The sequence below is a fragment of the Halichoerus grypus genome, chromosome 2 (assembly GCF_964656455.1).
Source record: "Halichoerus grypus chromosome 2, mHalGry1.hap1.1, whole genome shotgun sequence".
NCBI classification, from domain to species: domain Eukaryota; kingdom Metazoa; phylum Chordata; class Mammalia; order Carnivora; family Phocidae; genus Halichoerus; species Halichoerus grypus.
In genome coordinates, this window is record NC_135713.1 from 153,011,758 (window position 1) to 153,033,020 (window position 21,263).

Below are 21,263 nucleotides of genomic sequence, written 5' to 3' on the forward strand. Positions count from 1 at the left end.
CGACCTCCAGGGGCTGATGCTCTGAGGGTCCCCCGACCAGCTTCTTGGACCTCTTTAGTGAGTTCTGCATAGAACTCATCATTGGAGATTGGAAATCTGAAATCAAATTTTGCATAAGAACTCTGATCTCTCAGCCATGTAAAAGCTTCTCAGCTGAACCAGAGATGACAAGGGTAAGTTGCATGTTAATATCCCGTGTGATGACTTGGAGGTTAAAGGATGCCCTTGTGTAGAAATGCCCCTATAAGGGTTCTGTACCTAATTCCGACATCGGTGTGTGTGTGGTGGAGGAGGGGAACCCCACACTAACAAGCAATTCTCAGACACCAGCTGGGTATCCTATAATCCAGCTCAATACAGACACTAGCCACAAGGCTGCCCCTTTCCCCGTGACTTGAGATACCAACTGCAAGTCCAAGTTATCATCTGTGCTTCTGACTAAACTGCTAGAGATCGGAGGTTCCAACGACCCCCTCCTTGGGTTCGATTAATTGGCTAGGGTGTCTCAGAGAACTCAGAGAAACATTTTATTTACTAGATTACCAGTTTATTATAAAAGGACAGAACTCAGGAAGAGCTGGGTGAGGTGGGTGGGAAGGGGCTCAGAGCTCCCACGTCCTCTCCAGGCACCTCCCTCACCCCGAATCTCCTCTACCTGTTCACCAACGGAGAAGCTCTCCGAAGCCCGTCCTTTTGGGATTTTATGGAGGCTTCATTACAGAGTCACGTTTGATTAAATTATTGGCCTTTGGCAGTTGATTCAAGCTCCAGCCCTTCTTCCCTCCCCAGAGGTAGGGGCGGGACTGAAAGTTCCAACCCCCTAATCACATGGTTGGTTGTCCTGGACCCCTGCCTCCCTGACCACACACTTTTACCAGGTTCCCCTCTGCAAGTTTTCTAGGACCCCGGAAGCAATGCTCACAAGAGCTACAAATCTGCCCTGATCTCCACTTCCATCCCAACCAGCCCTGTGACTCCGGGTCACTCCTTCACTCCCTTTTACCCAGGACCTCCCCACCCTTCACTTAAGCATGGCATAGACCCCTCTCTCGAGTGCCCCCAGCAAGGCTGAGCCAGACTTCTTTAATATTTAACACCAAAAACTTGGAGGTAATGGAAGGGATCGTAGGAAGGGTCTTTTCCCAGAGGTTCCCTTCTTAGGATTGCCAGGTTTAGCAAATAAAAATGCAGAACCCCTAGTTAAATTTCAACTTCAAATAAACAGGAAATGATTTTTTTTTTTTTTAGTGTAAGTATGTCCTGTGCAATATTAAGAAACACGTGATCCTTGGGGCGTACTTATGCTAAAATATTATTTGTTATTTATCCGAAATTCAAATTTAACTGAGCATCCAGCATTTTATCTGGGAACCCTGTCCCCTCCTGGTGTCTTTCTGTGGGGCTTGTTCCTGTCCCCCACTGCAGATTTCAATTTAACTTCTCACAGTGGGAGTAAACAGGAGAAACCCTCCCTCCCCAGGGTCCAGGCTTTTCAGTCCACAAGGCTCCAAGAACAAGAAATGGTTTTCCCCTTGGAGAGCCTAAGGCTCTCCTTCCAAGTTCCTATTTTATGATCATGACTGATCATGGGAACATCCATTCCTTTTAGGGGAAACCCCATCCACACCCAGAAGAATGGGCTCTTGCCTTTTGTTCCCAAAGGGCATCAGACCAATATTCTGGAATCAGCACATTTCCTGATGTCTAGATGGCATAATTGTTCTAGAATAATCCAGCCTGGGGGAATTATAAGGGGTGCCTCAGGCCATGCTTGTCTGGCTGCCTTTAGGGGATGTCTGTCAGCTGGCAGTGAAGATAAGCCTCTAGGCATCCTTCCTGGACCCTCTGATAACTGTCCCCAGTCTTGGAGAATACCGGACCACACATCTCCTTAGAAGAAACAATTTCAGACCTGCTTTGCTACAGCTCTGGCCTTGGGGAATTCACCAGTTTATATTATCATGCAGAGAATTGAAACTCCCCGTTACCTGGCAGGTGACACATTCACAGAATCAAAGACCCATTAGAACGGTTTCCCTACATCAAGGTAACAAGTTGCCCTCGGGTTAAAATCCCAGCTTCAACCTACACGAGAGGACAGCCTGTGCCTTTGAAATGTTGGTTTTCCCTGCACAGAACCATCAAACTTGCTTCAAATCTAGGAGTTAGTCTTACCCAAGACATCACCTGCTCCCCGACCCCCGTAGACTCCACTGGTGATTCCTCCAGTTGATAGATTTCTTTAATCTTTGAAGGCCTTGCTAGGTTTTTTGATTCAAAACATAATGGCGCTTCACATTTACAGCGCTGTCGGCACCCAATTCTTCAAAAACAGCTAAGTTTTCCAGATAACTGAGGCTCATCTTTACAAAGACCAATACTTTGTTCATTTTAATTTCGTTTTGATTGGGGTCTGTCAAAAATGTCACAGCACGGTGCTACGTGGCTTTTTAAAAGTTTTTTCTGTCTCCTTTAACCCCAGGCAACCAGATGGTTTACCTCTGCTGCTAAGTCAGCTGTCTTTAGCAGCCCCCTCCCCATCGCCCTGTTGAGAAGGATGTGTTAAAAAAAAAAAGGTAAATAGAATTTCCAGGGCTCCTAAACACTTTTCTCACAGATCAAGCTCTGGTCTTTAGTACGGGACTTTGTGAAGGTTATTCTAGAAGCTCCAAGGGTTTTGTTTTGCTCTGTGGCTTAATTTTACATTTCCATCATTTTGAAAGGTTAACATTTCTTCCCTTCCCGATCAGGGAGATGTTATTATCACGAAATCTGCAAGTTCCTTTAGAATGAGCTCGGGCAGGCTATAAAAGTTAGAGCCGTTGCCAAGGGAACCAGGGAAAGCTTGCTTCATGTATAAACCTGGTTATTATATTTAAAATTCAAGTAGCAGCTAGAGATTCCTGACCAGGAAAGGGAAAACCTCTGCTTTTGAAGAAGAAAGTGGGAAATCACTCCTGTCTCCGGACAGGACAGTCCCTGAGGCTCATCATTTGTGGCCTCGGGAGACAAATGTAGGTGAGTGCTCTTTCCTTTGTGTTTCTAAGGGTGGAAGAAAAGGCAAGGCACCCTTCCATTAGGGACCAGGAAGAGGGAATACCTGCACCCTTGTCTTCCCTCTTGGCGGCTTGCTGATTGGGGAGGGAGGGGCAGTCTGCAAGTATGACACCAGCTCTAGAGATCTAAAGGACAACTCTCAGACAGGGAGAACTGTCCCCAGGAGCCTTTGGATCCCGAAGCATGAAGGTCAGGAAAGAGCTAAGTATCGTTTTCCCCCTTAAAAGGAAATAGGTCTTAAGAAGATTAAGAAATTGAGATTGAAGGAAAACAACATTACGTTGGCCCTAACTGCATGCTGCTATCTCCTCCCCAGACTGCCCCCCCTTCCCCTCCACACTCCATCCTAATGCCACATCATGTGGGAGGGGGGCCACACTAAGTCCGAGAATCTCAGATTGCAAAAGATCATCTGGTTCATCACCCTTAATTAACCGCTGCAGAAACTAAGGGCCACAGAGGTCCTCATCAGGGAGGAATGTGAGTTCTAACTCCTGACCTGGGATGCTTTTCCAGCAAAGCATTTAAGGCAGGAATATCCCTGGAGAATGTTCTTGCTTCCTAGCGCTCCCTCAGAGCTTTAAAGAGCACTGTTTCCAAAGTGTGTTCCACAGAACACTAGCCCAAGAGATGCTCCAGCAATCCCTTCTGGGTATATGCCCCCAAAGGATTGAAAGCCGGGACTCAAACAGACCCTTGTACGCCGATGTTCACAGCAGTGTTACTCGCAACAGCCAAAAGGTGGAAACAAGCCGAGGGTCCACGGATGGACGAAAGGATACATGAAATGTGGTACATGCATATAATGGATATGATGCATTTTCCTCCTTAAAAAGGAGGAAAATTCAGACACAGATGAACATCAGGGACATTCTGCTGAGCGAAAGAAGCCAGTCACAAAAGGACAAATACTGTAGAATTCCACTTACAGGGGGTTCCTAGAGGACTCAGATTTATAGACACAGAAAGGAGAATGGTGTTGCCAGTGGCTGGGAGGGGGAGGGGAGTTGCTGTTTCATGAGTAGATTTTCCATCTGGGAGGATGGAACAGTTCTGGAAAGGGATGGTGGCGATCGTTATACAATGTGAACGTACTTAATACTCATTTCTCCTTGTGTATACCTTACCGCACACGTACAGAGATGCTCCCCTACTTAGTGGTATCACCGAACCCACCAGCCTGAGGAGCTCTGCATCCTCCCCCCTGCAACCCCCTCACCCACAGCTTCAGCCCTGGCGAGGCACAGAGCATTCATAAAGGACTCAGAGAGATCCTAAATCAAAGACTGTTTAATTCAATTTCATCAAGCATTTCCTCAACTGAATACAGACCCTTTTATTTTCACGGGACGCTATTCATAGCCTGCATGATGCTGCACACTCCGGAAACTGCTGGTAAAGAGCTTCATAGCTGCTCCAAGTACTTCTTTCGCTGCCAGCACGCCCTAAAGATAGTCCTTAACTGTTAGACCTCAGTAATACTTACTGATCACAGTACAGTCAGTGAGCTTATGAATTGTCCCCACTTTACTGCTGAAGAAACTAGGGCTCAGAAAAGTCCAGCCCTGGCTCAAAGCCGCACAAAGCTACTCTGCCAAGATCAGAGACAGAGACGAGCCAGAACCCCTGTTTCTTAAACCCTGGTCTGGAGTGTGGCCCCCAACCCCCGTGCGGATCACCTGCTGCCCCTTCTGGGTGCCTGGATGTGTGGGCAAGTTCACCGAAGAGCCTCAGAGTCCCCGGGGCTGCTTATCAGCAGGTGGGAGACACCACGGGTGACAGAAAGACCCCAGCATCGCAGGCTCCCTGTTCCTGACACCACAGAGCCCCTAAAGGCCGGTGCTCCCAGCCTCTCCTCCAAAACAGGGCAGGGGGAGTTTGGAGACATCCCATCCCCTCCAGCAATTCCTGAATTTTCCTGAGATAAGACTTATTGGGGTGCTGACTAAAATACAGAGGCCAGTGAACTAAGTTAAACAGAGAAAAACACTGCACAATCTCACTTCTATGTGGAATCTAAAAAAACCCACCAAACGCCTAGGAACAGAGGTCAGATTCGGGGCTGCCAGAGGCGGGGGTGGGAGGTGGAGGAATTGGGTGAAGGTGTCCAAAGGTACAAACTTCTAGCCCGAATACAGGCAAGTTCTGGGGATATCATGGACAGCGGGACTGTAGCTAACCATGCCGTAGACAGTAGGTCCTGAAATTTCTCATCACAAGGAGAACAGAAGTTTTTTGGTAACTGTTTAAGGTGATGGGTGTTAACCTACTGTGATAATCATTTTGCAACATATACGTACATCACGTCCTTATGCTGTACCCCTTAAACGTATACCGTGCTGTATGTCAATTATATCTCAATAAAATGGGGTAAATAAATAGTACTTCAGTATGCTTATCTATTAAAAAGTTAGATAAATAACAAAAGAAGACACAGATTCTCAGGCCCCTTCCCTGGAGACTCTGACTCAGTAAGTCTGGGGCAGGACTTGGGAAGGTTTGAGCATCCCTGACCTTAACACTAAAAGGATCTCCTCTGGCTTAGTTCTCAGATAGGAGTTTCCACCAAGCTAAAGTGATTGTCCAGATCCACACAGCTACTTTTTCTAGCTGCTTTTAAAACAGACACAGAAGCAGAATACTCCTTTCCTCCAGGAAACATACAAGCTTGTTAGTTTTTGGATACAAATCCATCTGTAGGCTCCCCTCTATCCGTCCCAGCAAACCACCCCGTTCCATCCCTCCCGGCCCAGGGGAGACCATCCCTCTCTCTAGGCTTCCCTGGGAGGTCCAGCCACCCCAGGAAATGTCCTGGCTACCATCTTCCTTGCTGCAGACCCAATTCTGCCTGCAGCGTTGACCCAACGCGCTTCCTGCCGGCTGATGGAGACCACATGGTGTTTGGCTCTGCTCGCCCACCCCACTTCCTTCTGAGCACACAACTATCTCAGGCTCTAACTATGCTGCAAGAGGGAGGTGGCAGCCTGGAGTTCTCCCCCTCCCTAAGAGCTCACCCCCACCCACCCCAGCTGCAGAACCTGAGCCCCAGCCCGACACAGGACGCCGGAGATGGATGAGCCGCGACGAGGCTGGGCACACGCACAACATTCCGTGGTCACTTGGCAGAGAGCCTCCTCGGAGAGCAGATGGAAAAGTCTGAGGACACTCAATTCTCCAAATTCCTTTTCTGAGAGCTCTACCCCAGCTCAGCCTCAACAAGTTAGAGTCTTTTCGGATGAGTTTCAACCCAGCTCCTCCCCACCCGTATGGACACCAATTTTCTTTCCTTCAGCTCACAGGAGGGGGGTAGCTGAGAGATCCATAGATAACTGGGTATGCTGGGCACACACACACACACACAGGCCATCCGGGGGAGGGGGGGTGTCTTAATCTGTGGATTTTTCCCGTAAAAAAAACATGGGGGATATAAGAACACCTAGAATTTGACCCAAGAATGTATAATTTGATCTGTATTGCTAAATCACTTTCCGGAAAGGTTGCATCCATTTACATTTGGACGTAAACCTAGCAGAGTGCCTGCTTCCCTGCTCTCTCTTCAATATTGCTTATAAGAGGGGTGCGTGGCTGGCTCGTCGGTGTGACTCTTGATCTCGAGGTCGTGAGTTCGAGCCCCACGCTGGCTGTGGAGGTTACTTAAAAATAAATAAGTAAACTTAAAAAAATAATGCCTACTGCAACATTTTTAAAGGCATCACCAGTTTGACAAAGTATCTCAGTTGTCCTGATTGCCAATTCTGTGATTATTGGTGTGGCTGAAGGATTTTTCATATTTACCAGGCTTTTGTATTTCTTCTTTTGTGATTTTTTTATTCATATCCTTTGTTTGTTTTTTCTTAAGGCTTCTTCACTTTTTATCAAAGTACAATATTGGGGCACCTGGGTGGCTCAGTCGGTGAAGCGTCCGCCTTCGGCTCAGGTCATGACCTCGGGGTCCTGGGATCGAGCCCCACATCAGGCTCCTTGCTCATTGGGGAGTCTGCTTCTCCCTCTCCCTCTGCTGCTCCCCCTGCTTGTGCTCTCTCTCAAATAAATGAATAAAATCTTTTTAAAAAATCTTTTAAAAATTACAATATTAATTTACAATTGATTTATTAATTTATAATCATCATATATCAAAAAAATGAACCCTTTATCTGTCATATAGGGGGTAAATTATGTTCTGACTTTGTCTTTTAACTTGCTCTAGTATATTTCACGTATTCTGATGTTCAACGTTTTTATTTTTTATTTTTATTTATTTATTTATTTTAAAGATTTTATTCATTTATTTAATTGACAGAGAGAGAGAAACACACAGCGAGAGAGAGAACACAAGCAGGGGGAGTGGGAGAGGGAGAAGCAGCCTTCCCGCCAAGCAGGGAGCCCGATGCGGGGCTTGATCCCAGGACCCTGGGATCATGACCCGAGCCGAAGGCAGTCGCTTAACCAACTGAGCCACCCAGGCGCCCCTGTTCGACGTTTTTAGGTAGTTAATGCCACGTTTTCTTTTATGATTTCTGCTTTTGATATGATACCAAAGAAGATTATACCCCAAGATTATACATTTACTTATATTTTATTCTAGCGCTTTATTTTCTTTCCTAATTTTTTTATACGTTTAGCCCGTCTAGAACTGTGCTGTTCAGTATGGTAGCCACCAGCCACAAATCACTATTTAAATTTCCATCAATTAAAATTAGCAGTTCAGGGGGCACCTGGCTGGCTCCATCGGCGGAGAATGCGGGGTTGTGAGTTCAAGCCCCACGTTAGGTGTAGAGATGACTTAAAAATAAAATCTTTAAAAATAAAATAAAATAAAATTAGCAGTTCAGTTCTTCAGTGCACTAGCCTCATTTCAAGTGCTCAATACACATGTGGTCAGTGCCTGCTACAGCTATAGATTATTTCTGTTATTACAGAAAGGTCGATTGGGCAGGGCACATCTAGAATTTATTTTGTGAATGATGGAGAAGGGTAGGAAACCCAACTTTCTTTCAAAATAGTTTAGGTAGTTGTCCCAACATGTCCCGAATAACTCCTCACTTTGATCCTGATTTGAGACATCACATTTATACTATCTGACATCTGGTAATGAACACTTGGACCCATTTCTATATTTCTTGTTCTATTCCTTCCTCTTCCTAATCTTCACCAGAGCCACACAATTCCAACCACTGTGATTCTGTATTTTAATATTTAGCGAAGCAATATTTCTTCTTTCCTCGTTCTTCTCCTTCAGAAAGCGTTCTTGGCAACCCTCACACTTATTTTTCCAGACAAACTTTGGAATCACTTCATAGTTTGCAGCTGGATTTATATCCGCACAATCACGAAAGGCTCTTACCTGGCTCCTGTTTTCTCAACTTCCTCCACCTCTCATCAAATCTTATGCTCTCACTAGACTTAGCCACTTGTCCTTCCATGAACACACTCACACTCTGCTCCCCATCCCTGTGCACTGCGTCCTCCACCTGGAACTTGCTCCTCTGGTCCACTCGGGACTCTGGCTCGTTTTTCCAGCTCAAAGCTCTCTGCCTGGGAAGCCCTCTGTGATGCCCACAGGCAGATGTATTTTATACGTTCCTATGATTATCATTGTGCATCTGTTTACAAATTCATCGTCTCACTATGAAAAACAATTTGCGGACAATCACTATGACCTTTCAGTTTTGACTTCCCATCACCTGCCACTGTATTTTGGCTCATGGTCATTTCTCAAAAAAAAAAAGAAAAATGTATGGAGTCAAAGAGCATCACGTGGGCAAAGCTGGAAAAATTGGCTGGAGAATGACAGTGGGCTGTGAGCTGGCCGGGGCCACGCCAGAACTGTACTGTGTTCATTCCATCTTGCAGAGAGGTGGTGACTTAAATGAAGCACAGAAGCAACAGGGTGCCAGGAGACCAGTGAAGAGGCCATTACAAGATTTCAGGGCTGACAGAGTCAGGCTGGAATAAGGGCGGGTGGCTGGGGCTTGGAAAGGAGGGGACATTGTTGAGAGATGATGCAGTTAGAATTACCGGGAGACTGAGGATGGAAAGGGCCAAAACTGTGACCAGGAGCTGAAAATTCTCATGGAATTTTCAACGCTTTTAAGTATTTTGTGTCACTTACAAACATCACAATGAGTTTTCCTATAAAATACAAGTGAATTATTACAATGGTACCCATGATGGTTCTGGAACCAGCTGGGTTGCCTCAGCCAAGTCTTTGTAACTGTTTCCTGGCCTGTCAAATGGGAATCATCATGGCGCCTCCCCTACAAAGGTAAGTGAGCTAACCCTTGGGACACGCTTAGAGCAATGCCTTGCACATGGTAAGTGCTCCATAACTGTTGGCTATTTTAAAAATGATTATTCATACATTTCCATCCCAAGGGGCACCCATTCATCCCTGCACCTAAGTAGCTCCCTGCTTGTGACAAAAAGCGAGTAGTCATCCAATGGCTCATGGAGCCTCATGTGGGGCAACTCATCAAAGGCTTTCTGAAGGGGGTAATTAGGGGACTAAGGGCCACACAGACAGAGAAGGAGGGGAGGTCACCTCAAGCAAGACCCATTCGTGTCCCAGGAGTGGGGCGGGATGCTATTTTTCCACATGGCTCCCAATGTCCATGGGGAGAATACGTGTTGAATGGGAGAAATGGGAACTTGAAGCTCTCTTGTTCTTCCTACCCACAGAGAAGGGTGTTGGAGGAGTTGTGATACCCCGTTAGTTAGAAACTGCTGGTGCCTATTTTTTATAATTAAAAAACTAAACTAAAATATGATTATATTTTATAATTGCCAGGGTTCGGGTCTCAGGTGCTTTGTGGACTCCTCAGAGCTGATGCGGTATTGGCTGTGTTGGCTTGTTTTCATTTTATCCATTTTTACCACTCATCTGCCATCTTGCCCATAGAGAAAGTGAGACGTAGCACCGTGTTTATTAGAGCTCTTGTCATCTTGCGAGAAGAACGCAAACCATCCCAGGAGATGTCTGTTAGAGAGTCTACCATCTTGCTCGTGACAGAAGTGAACATGGCGCAGTGTTTGGATTCTGTCCTCTTGCCCAGAACAAGGGTAAGAAGTGCCCCACGGTCTTTATCCAAGCTTCCATCGGTCCTCGTGAGGACTGAGGCTGAAATAGCAGTGAGTCTGCCGAGCTGTTCTGGAACCCTCTCTCCATCCATCTGCCCTTGCCTTCGGACTTGCTGGCCTCGGTTCTCTGGGCCGGGGATTCTGACGCGTTAAGGTCTTTGGTTAGCACCGCCATGTTTGTGAGGGGTCACACTCACAGTTAATGCCTTTGTGTTGGAACAAGGTCTCCACTGTGCCTCTCTGGGTGAAAACAAAATCCCTGAGACCCAGAGCTGACTTCCAGAAAAGGCTCCCGTGCTCAGTCTGCCAACAGACTCCACAGCTAATCAGAACCAGATGTGAGTACTTTCACTGAAATATATTGTAGTTTGCAGATTTATTTTTCAAGAGTACCTATAATAACAATTAAAATCATAAAATGTGTTTTCCCTAGATATTTTCTCCTAGTCAACCAAGCAATATAGTCTGATAAGTTGGGGCCAACCTACGCCAAAACCAACATATTTGCTTTGTTAGAAATCTGCAGAATGTGTCTGTCTGCGGAGGTGTGCTCTGGTCAGGCTAGGGACCGCTGCCAACATGCAAACAGTTTCCTAAAATACCCGCGCGCACAGGAATGATAAGCAGACTCCATGGATTTGTGGCTGGGAGGTGGGGAGAGAAAAGCCTGGGGGAGAGGCATAGAGTAAGTGGCATTAAGCATAATTCATGTTAATGGGGCAGATACTTCCTGTGTTTAAAAAACGGGGTCTCCAAAGAGCCCCGCGGCTGACAACGTTCTCCACATCAGCCTCTCCACCAAGGTCAAACGCTGGGGCTGATGGCCACCTCTGGGAAGCATGACTAGCAAATTCTGGGGGTTGTTCCATCAGGGAAAGTCTTGTACCAAGACACAGGTTTGCTTTTTTTTTTTTTTTTTGAAGACACTGTCCAGCTTTCCCAGGAGCTGATCCTCTGCCCCCAAACAGCTCCCTCAGCCAGTTGGGACCAATTGGCCCCACTTGGGTCCCCACTTCATGGAAAGTGGCCCAGTATGTGACTTGAAACACCAGCAAGCAGGGGCCTCCCTGCCCTGAGCACCCTGTTGATGCTTGACTTGCTGGCACTCATTTCTTTTCCATTATCTCCCCTGTTTCCCAACACCAGACCCCCTCTGGTCATAGCCCCTTGTCTGTGCTTTGTTGTTTCTATACCCACTACTGTTTTTTTGATGGCCACTTTCCATTTTCTCTGCTTCTGGTAACAGCTACACACCTCCATGTGGGGAGACACCCCTCCCTGCTCTCAGCCCTGGGTCCCACTGGGGTTGATGACACACCCGCCTCTAACCCCACACACATGCCCAGGCACCTTGGGGCGTGGGGCACATGCCCTAAGCCTGGCCAAAGGATAATGACAGATTTGATGAAGACAAAAGATCAGTGGAGGTTTTAGACTTCAGGTCCTTCCTTTTTAAAAAGTTAGCTTTTATTTTATTTTCTTTTTAAAGATTTTATTTATTTGAGAGAGAGAGCATAAGCAGGGGAGCTGCAGAGGGAGAGGGAGAAGCAGACTCCCCGCTGATCAGGGAGCCCGACGCAGGACTTGATCCCAGAGTCCTGGGATCATGACCTGAGCTGAAGGCAGACGCTTAACTGATGGAGCCACCCAGCTGCCCCAAAAGTTAGCTTTTAAAATAATTAATAGATTCACATGGTTCCAAAAAAAGTAACATTTAAGAAGCTATATAGTAATAAAAAACTATGAGTCTATATGTCAAAAAATGAATACACTGAAAATGTGAGACATTTACATAGTCTCAGATGATGTCCCCACAAAATATTCATTACAAAGAGATAAAGAGTAAGTTTACAGTGGGGAATCCTGGCAGACACCACCTTGATGAAGCGATTCAAGTTAACGATAACATCAGTAATAGGACAAACGAAAATCATGTTCCACCCGGTACAAGAAGGCAATGATGAGAAGATCACATTACTTCTGTGATAGTCCTGCCCAAGATTCAGAACCCAAATCTACTTGTGAGGAACATCAGATGCACCCGCATCTGTAGACTTTGTGTAGGATAACTGGCCTGTAATCTTTGTGACCGTGAGGGCTGAGAAGACATAAGTGGACTGCTCCAGACTGAAGGAGACTAAAGACACATGACAACTAAAAGCCACACGGGATTAGGAACTGGATTCTTTCATTTTTAGGAAGGACACTGTTGGGTTAAATGTGGAAATGTGAATGGTAGAAACGTATGTAATGTTAATTTCCTGATTGTGTTGATGGTCAGAGAAGGTCCTAGTTGTAGGGAATCCACACTGAAGTATCTGGGGATGATGAGGCATCTTATCCACAACATACTCTCAAAAAGAATTTTTTTTTTACCCTACTTGCAGCTTTGAGATTGAGACTGTTGCAAAATCAAAACCTTTGAAATTACCTAGTAAAAATTTTGCCTCTGATCCCTGACCCCCTCCCCTTCCCTAACAATAGGTCACCATATATCCTGGTGTATTCTTTAGAGATTCTCTTTCTCCTGGACATTTAAGAATGAAGAAGCCAATGCCCACAACTTAAGAGGCACTGCTCACTACCAGGGTCTGAACTGCAATCTGCTAGAGATCTTAAAGCTTGGCCAGAGCTCAAGACCCAGTTCTGGGCACCTTGTCCCTCAACCCCGTGGCCCTTGGGGATTTCCAGTGTGGAGTGGGGAGCACTCAGCTCACAGCTGACCCTATCCAGGTCACACTGTACTCTTCCTCAGTCCTCTTTCTCTCTTCCGTCATCAAAAGTCACACAGCTTTGTGGAAATAAAAGGGATTCCTGCTCAAAGAGCTCATCTGCCCAAGGCCACCAGCCCATGGGAAACATATAATACGGGAGAACCTCCCTTGGGGACATGGAGGGACATTTAGATTTTTTTTGAGAGTGATATTTCAAAAAGTTTGTATTGTATCCAACCATCAATTGTATCCAAACTTTGATGAATGTTAAGTTACCGCAAACAAACAGAATCGCCAACGAAGACGTTAAGTGATGATAGAGACAAGGAAGGACACGGGGCTGGGAGAGAAAGAGGTTGAGAGACTATTTCCCACACATGCGCAGGCGGGTGGCCCTGTCGGGCTCTCCTGACAATCCTGGCTTCCAGTTAGTTCTTCGTGCCCAACCTGGGGTGTGGGAAGAGGGGATTTCTCAGAGGCCTTTCCCACAGCCGAGCTTTCTCCACAACTCATCTGTGGTAATTCCTCATCGACGCTCAGTTCAAGAGCTGGATGACTGTTCCTCAGGAAGGAATTCCTTGTGTGCATCATCTCTCCCATCATGACATAATTTATGTTTTTATTTTATTATTATTTTTTTAGAGGGGGGAGGGGCAGGAGGAGGGAGAGAATCTCAAGCAGGCTCCACGCCCAGCGTGGAGCCTGACGCGGGGCTCGATCCCACGACCCTGAGATCATGACCTGAGCCGAAACCAAGAGTCAGACGCTTAACTGACTGAGCCACCCAGATGCCCCAACAGGTCATTCTTTTTTTTTTTTTTTTTTAAAGATTTTATTTATTTATTTGAGAGAGAGAATGAGAGAGAGAGAGAGAGCATGAGAGGGGGAGGGTCAGAGGGAGAAGCAGACTCCCTGCCGAGCAGGGAGCCCGATGCGGGACTCGATCCCGGGACTCCAGGATCATGACCTGAGCCGAAGGCAGTCGCTTAACCAACTGAGCCACCCAGGCGCCCCCAACAGGTCATTCTTAATAATAAGATAACCCAATTTTAAAAATGAGCAAGAGATTTATTTTTTTATTTTTTAAAGATTTTATTTATTTAATTGACAAAGAAAGAGAGCACAAGCAGGGGGAGCGGCAGGCAGAGGCAGAGAGAGAAGCAGGCTCCCTGCTGAGCAGGGGGAGCCCGATGTGGGACTCGATCCCAGGATCCTGGGATCATGACCTGAGCCGAAGGCAGACGCTTAACCAACTGAGCCACCCAGGCGCCCAAAAATGAGCAAGAGATTTAAATAGACACTTCCCTGAAGAAGATATGTGGATGGCAAATGAGCACAAGAAAGGATGCTCAACATGATTAGACATTAGGAAAACACACATTTAAGCAACAATGACATGTTCCATCAGAATGGCTGTAATAAAAATTTGATGATACCAAGTGCTGACAAGGACGTGAAGGAACTGGAACCCTCAGCCATTGCTGAGGGAATCGAAATGACATGGCCACTTGAGAAAGCAGTTTGGCAGATTCTTCAACATCTTAACATAAACTCACCAAAAGATTCAACAATTCTACTCTCAGGTATACACCCAAGAGAAATAAAAGCATGTGTTCATGCCAAGACTTGTACCAGAAGTTAATAGCAATGGTTTTCATAACAGCCAAAACCTGGAAACAACCCAAACGTTCATCAGCTGATGAACGGATAAACAAAATGTGGTATGTCCACACCATGGAAAACTACTCATTAATAGTATGAACACAACGTCAGTGTGAAGTACTGATGTGTTCTACGACATGGAGGGCCCGCAGAAATACTATGCCAACTAAAAGAAGCCACACTATACAGGATTACATAGAATATGATTACATTGATATGAAATTTCTAGAAAAGACAAAACTATAGAGCCAGAAAGTAGATCAGTTGTTGCCTGGGGCTAGCAGTGGGAGCAAGGACTGACTATAAATAGGCACAAAATAAATCTTGGGGGTGATGGAAAAAATTCTAAGACTGGACTCTGGTGACGGTTGTACAACTGCATAAATTTTACTAAAACTTGTCTGACTGTACCTTTAAATTGGGTGAATTCTATGGTATGTAAATTATGCCTTAATAAAGCTATTTGTTTATTTTTAAAGATTTTATCCATTTATTTTATTTTTTTAAAAGATTTTATTTATTTATTTGACAGAGAGAGACTCAGAGAGAGAGGGAACACAAGCAGGGGGAGTGGGAGAGGGAGAAGCAGGCTTCCTGCAGAGTAGAGAGCCTGATGCGGGGCTCGATCCCAGGACCCTGGGATCATGACCTGAGCCGAAGGCAGACGTTTAACGACTGAGCCACCCAGGAGCCCCTATCCATTTATTTTAGAGAGAGAGACAGCATGAGAGGGAGAAGGAGAGAGAGAGAGAGAATCTCAAGCAGAGGCCATGCTGAGCACAGAGCAGTCCGACGTGAGGCTCGATCCCAGGACGCCGAGATCATAACCTGAGCTGAAACCAAGAGTCAGATGCTTAACTGACTGCACCACTCAGGCGCCCCTTAATAAAGCTATTGAAAAAGAGAAAAGTCATTCATTTGGGGGGCAAGGTTAAAGATAGAAGACTATTTAGAAATCTCAGAGTACCTTCTCTAGTATTTTGTTCCTCAGACTCTAATCTCCAGAAGTCAATCTCCCTTAAAAATAAACACAAAACCACCTCTCCATAGAAAAGTCCAGAGTACTAGCACATCCTTACACAGTCTGATTCAGCAGACACAGAGTGTGGCACGAGGAAACCACCACAATTAGCAAATGCATTCAGGTTGTGTGGACTGCTCAGTTTGTTTAAGAAGAATGGATGGGTACCGGCTTTATACTTGAGTGACAAAGGGTCAACTCTAGTGTGTTTTGCCAAGACAGACAATGACAAAAAGCAGCTGGCCTCAAAGAGAAATTGCAAGCTCCCTCTTTAGTAACAGAAAAGTTGTTTCTAATTTTTAAATTGCAATCCCCACTGCCACCCCCTCAAAGTTTCTAAATTCATAGAGTCCTCCATCCCTCCTTACTTTGGTACTCCTCACCCCATCTAACAGAGGGAAGGTGATGGCCAAGCATATGTCAAGGACCAAGCTGCAGGTCCCTGCCCCCCCCGCCACCATGTTCTTCTCTTCCTATTCCCAGCTCCATCCCACACCATGAAGAGCCTCATGGGCACAGATGTGGATGCCCCCACCCTCACACCAAAGCTCCACCTTATTACACTGCCATCTCCCACAAACAGCCTTACCTTGGCCATCCCTCCGGCCTTGGGGCGCACACCACTCTGTGGCGAGATCCACCCTCGAGAGCACGGAACCAGGGAAGAAGCTGGCGTAGACCCTGGAAATGGACTTGGGGCCATCTGGGCAGGTACTTTTGGACTCCTGGTACCGAAAGTGTGGTCTAATAGGAAGGAGGAAGACAGGACAAGTCTTCTTGGCTGAGAGGAATCTTTATCCTTTGGGAGCAGGGCTGGAAGTGGTCAGGGTGGGAGGCTCTGATGCTGTGGCCTGAGGCCAGTACTGATTGTCTTGATAGATTGTATGAATAGACTTCCTGATACTCATCCATCCTGGTGATTCTGGAATGAACCCTGCTTAGTCATGGTTTTTCATATACTGCTGGATTCCATTTGTTAATGTTCTATGTAGGAATTTTCCATCCGTATTCGTAAGTGACATTGATCTCTAGTCTTCTTTATTTGTGCTAACATTGTTGGGTTTTGATACCAGGGTTATGCTAGCTTTGTTAATTGAATTGGGAAGATTTCCATCTTTTTCTATGTTCTGTAAGTTTTTTTGTTCCTTCTAATATGCTAGGCATTTATAAAAACATTCCCACTGTAAAAAATTCAAACCATACAGAAAAAGCAAAAAAATTCTCCTTGGCTCTCCCTTTAGATCCTAAGCCCCTGCCGAGAAGTGACCACATTATCCATTTGCTGTGTGTTCTTTTCATTTCCATACATACGTGTACCTATATATAACGTGGTACCTTTTTTTTTTTTCACATAAATGGGATTAAGTTCTACATCCTGAATTGCAAATTTTTATGTTTTATGTTTTTTTTTGTTTTTACTTAACAACTTTACATCTTGGAGAACTCACCATCATGTCAGTACATATAAACCTATTTCATCCTTTTAAAATTCTCTGTAATAGTTTATAGTATGGGCATATTTTAAAAAATTTTTAAAAAAGATTTTATTTATTTATTTGAGAGGGTGAGAGAGAGACAGAGCATGAGAGGGGGGAGGGTCAGAGGGAGAAGCAGACTCCCCGCTCAGCAGGGAGCCCAATGCGGGACTCGATCCCAGGACCCTGGGATCATGACCTGAGCTGAAGGCAGACGCTTAACTGACTGAGCCACCCAAACGCCCCCGTATGGGCATATTTAAAACTATTTCCCATTTAAACGACACTTAAGTGAGTTAGAACTACTTCCATGAGTAATACCTCAGACAATTCACTTCCTCTCTGGCCAACATCTGCTATGAACACACTTAACTTTTTGCTCAATTTAGGAGTGAAAAAATTGCATCTTATTGCTGTTCTAATTTGCACTCCTTCCTACAGCCGATCACGTGTTTATTTGCTGGCCACGTGGAAATCCTTATCTGTGAATTATTTGTTCCCATTTTTCTCCCATTTCCCACTTAGTTGCTCATTCTTTTCTTATTGGTTTGTTGGAGATCTTTCTTTATTTTGGAAAAAATTGTGGCCAATATTTTCTCCTAACCTGTTGCCTTTGCCTTAATTTTGTTTTGAGTCCCCATTAAATCCATTATATTTTAATGAGTCAAACTTGTGAGTTTTTCCTTTATGCTTTTTTCCCCCCAATTTGAATCTTGTCTACTATCAGACTCACCTCTGTGAATAATGAGAAATTTTCATACTCAGTCATCAAGACTACCCTTCCAAGGTGCTATTCTTTAAATACTTATTGGACTTTTATTTAAGAGGACAGAAAGAAGCTACTTTTCTTTTCTTTTCATTATAGTGGAATACGGCTTTCTTTACATACCACGTAAGGGATTTATCCTATGTGCCGAATGTCACAGAGCATCGCTTATTAGCATTATCTGTCCGTTAATTTTCTCTCTCTCTCTTTTTTTAAAGATTTTATTTATTTATTTGACAGAGAGAGAGACACAGAGAGAGAGGGAACACAAGCAGGGGGAGTGGAGAGGGAGAAGCAGGCTCCTCGCTGAGCAGGGAGCCCGATGCAGGGCTCGATCCCAGGACCCTGGGATCATGATCTGAGCCGAAGGCAGACGCTTAACGACTGAGCCACCCAGGCACCCCACCATTAGTTTTCTCTTGCTCACAAATAGACTCACAAAGGATGAACATGACCTACAGGATTAAGTGAAAGCCAGCTTCAAGGCAGGGGGCTCAGGATTCTGAGGAAGATGGGCGCCCACAGGACCCATGGAAGCACAGACTCCCAATGTGGGCGGACATTCTGACTCCCCACTCTTCCTTATTCCCACCATAACCTGGTGTCTCCCAATTATGTTTGCTTGGGGGACAGGGCACTAAAACATGGGTTAGGTCTTGGACTTAAAGTCTATTGCTTTATTACAGTCCAAGTTTGGGTTCCCTGGTCTAAAGTTTAAACCAGCAAGTTGAACATCTTTTATTTCTCTCTCGACAATGCCATCCCAATCTAAGTTAGCGCTAGGTGCTCAGTAGCTATCTGGCAGCAATCCTCCTCCCCCTTCCTTCCCATCCCCTCTCCCTCCTCCTTCCCCTCCTCTCTTTCTTCCTTGGGGATAAAGAGCAGCCCTTTTGAGAAAAGTCAGTGGTTCTCAACTAGGCGATGCACCGCAGAATCAACTGAGCAGCTTAAAAAAAAAAAAAGAAGCTCCTGGGCTCTACCCTACATTTGCTGAATCAGAACCACCAGGGGCAAAGGCATGAATTCTGGAATGTTGAACTTCTCCCCAGGTGACACTGCTGTGTAGCCAGGGTTGAGAATACCCAGGTCTTGAATTTGAACTTATGATATTATCCTGAAGAGCAGTTAAACTACCCAACGGGGATACAGTCAGCCAATGTGACAAATTCTATAGGACAGATGACCCAGTTTCTTCAGCAGCAAAATGACATGAAAACCAGAGCAGAAGAGCGGGAAGTGGGGTAAGTGAAAAGACTTGAAACATGTCACTCTGATGCTGTGTGCAGACCTTGTTTGGATCCCGATTCTAACAAACCCCAAATAGGCATTTTTTGAGATGACTAGAGGAAACAGAGCACAGATTATTTCATATTAAGGAATTATTGTTAGTTTTGTTGGATGTGATATTGGTACGACGGTTGTGTTAAAACAAAAGTCCTTATCTGCTAGAGATAAATACTGACGTATTTATGGATGAAATCATACATCTGAAATTTCCTTTAAATATTCCAGGAAGGAAAAAAAAAACAAAGCACGTGTGGAGGGAATGACGGAGGCAAGAGTCCCAGAGTGTTGCTAACTATTGAAACGGAATGGCAAGTACCAGGTGTTTCTCTGTACTGCTTTCTCAACTTTTGTATAGGTTTGAAAATTTCAATAATGAAAATGTTTTATTTTTTTTCTTATTATTTTTTTCAGTTCTACTTATTTAAATAATCTCTACACCCCACATGGGGCTTGAACTCACAGCCGTGAGATCAAGAGTCTCATGTTCCTCTAACTGAGCCAGAGAGGAGCCCCGTGGGAACATTTTAAAAGGACAATTGGGGGGGTGGGGGGGCACCTGGGTGGCTCAGTCGGATAAGCATCTGCCTTTGGCTCAGGTCATGATCCCAGGGTCCTGGGATGGAGCCCCGAGTCAGGCTCCCTGCTCAGCGGGGAGTCTGCTTCTCCCTCTCCCTTGCCCGCCCCCCATGTGCTCTCTCCCTCAAATAAATAAATAAAATCTTTTAAAAAAAATGGATGATCAAATCCACGAGGATCTGGAGACTGGAGCTGCTCCCACGTCTGGTATTCCTGACCCTGCCTCACCTGGGCCTCGCCAACGACCCCCTTCTCTGGGTGAACCCAGTTCCAGAAGCTTTATAGGAGTTCTTCCCGAGGTTCCCTTACCTGTTTCTACCTCCTCGGAGGGAAGTAGGCAACTAAGTCCAGGGGGGCGCTTTGTGGCTGACATTTCCCATCCTCCGTAATGTCCTGAGACCCTCATCCACCCCGGAGCCAGAAGCCTCACAGTCAGAACCATGGCGAGCACTGCCCCTTTGACCTTCAGACCTGACCTTCAGACCTAGCCTATGGCATCCCCAGTGCTGCCTCCATGGCCCCACCATGAGCTCCTTCGGTGGCGCTGCAGAATGCGCTGGAATGGAACAACAGGGATGTGAGTTCCAAGGGTGGCTACAGAGCTGAGCCACAGATCCCTCGGAGGGGAAGGAGGAGTGTGGCCAGCAAATCAAGCCGGTGAAGCAAAAACGCAAAGTTGCCTTATGCTGGAATCACCACGGGGGAGAAGGACAAGAACCGTGGGAGTCTAGCCTTTGTGAACAGGGAACCAGGGGGGACCTACAAACTGGTTTCTCTGTACCTTGCCTTGTAGGGATATTGTTTTTCAAACTCGGGTTTCTTGATTTTTAACTTGCACGTCCTATGTGTGTATGCTTCCTAGAAATGATGAGAGGCAAGGGTGCGGGTTCTGCAGCAGACTGTTCGAACACCCCAACACAGGTCCCGCTGGGGCTGCTTGCCCCCCTTGCAAGCAGAGTACATCAGAGGCAATTGTCCGCCTCTTGGACTCCCATCTCTCACGTCCAAGTCCATTAGGTCAACACATCAGACTCATGTGAAACCCTTCCCCTAGGCTCCCTCACCTGGCTGCTTGCCTTTTCCTGGACTTGCTCATTCCAGTGACTACATCCCAGCCTGCTGCGCCTACACCCACTCCCTCAGGACACTAACCTCACCGCCAAACCCTCTTCCAAGCTCAGATTCCTCTTCCTTCTGATCTTGCTCAAAAGCAGGTAGAAAGAAGAGTGGCAGGATGCAGGGAGGCTGAACCTACACACTCTCGACTTTCTGGGTTGGCAACAGGCCCCCTGTGCGCTCGGCCATCCTCCTTTGGTTTGGTTTGGTTTGTTTTTTTTCTTTTCTTTCTGCTGGGCAGAGAGGGGTCACAGTCCTCTCTCAGCTGGCTGATGTCACCTCATCTTTGGGCCAACCACTGTTTTGTGCGCTTATTACGTGGAGAAGCAAGCTTGAAACCCATTTGTTCGGCAGCCCCATGGCGCAGGGCAAGGGGAGACACCAGGCCGCTTGTGCCAAAATCAAGGAGAAAGCCAACGGCATTTCTCTGCGTGACCTCAAGCATCCTCCCAGAGCTGGTCTTGCCTGGGTTAGCCTTGACATCCCCGAAAAGACAACCGGCAGTAAGTATG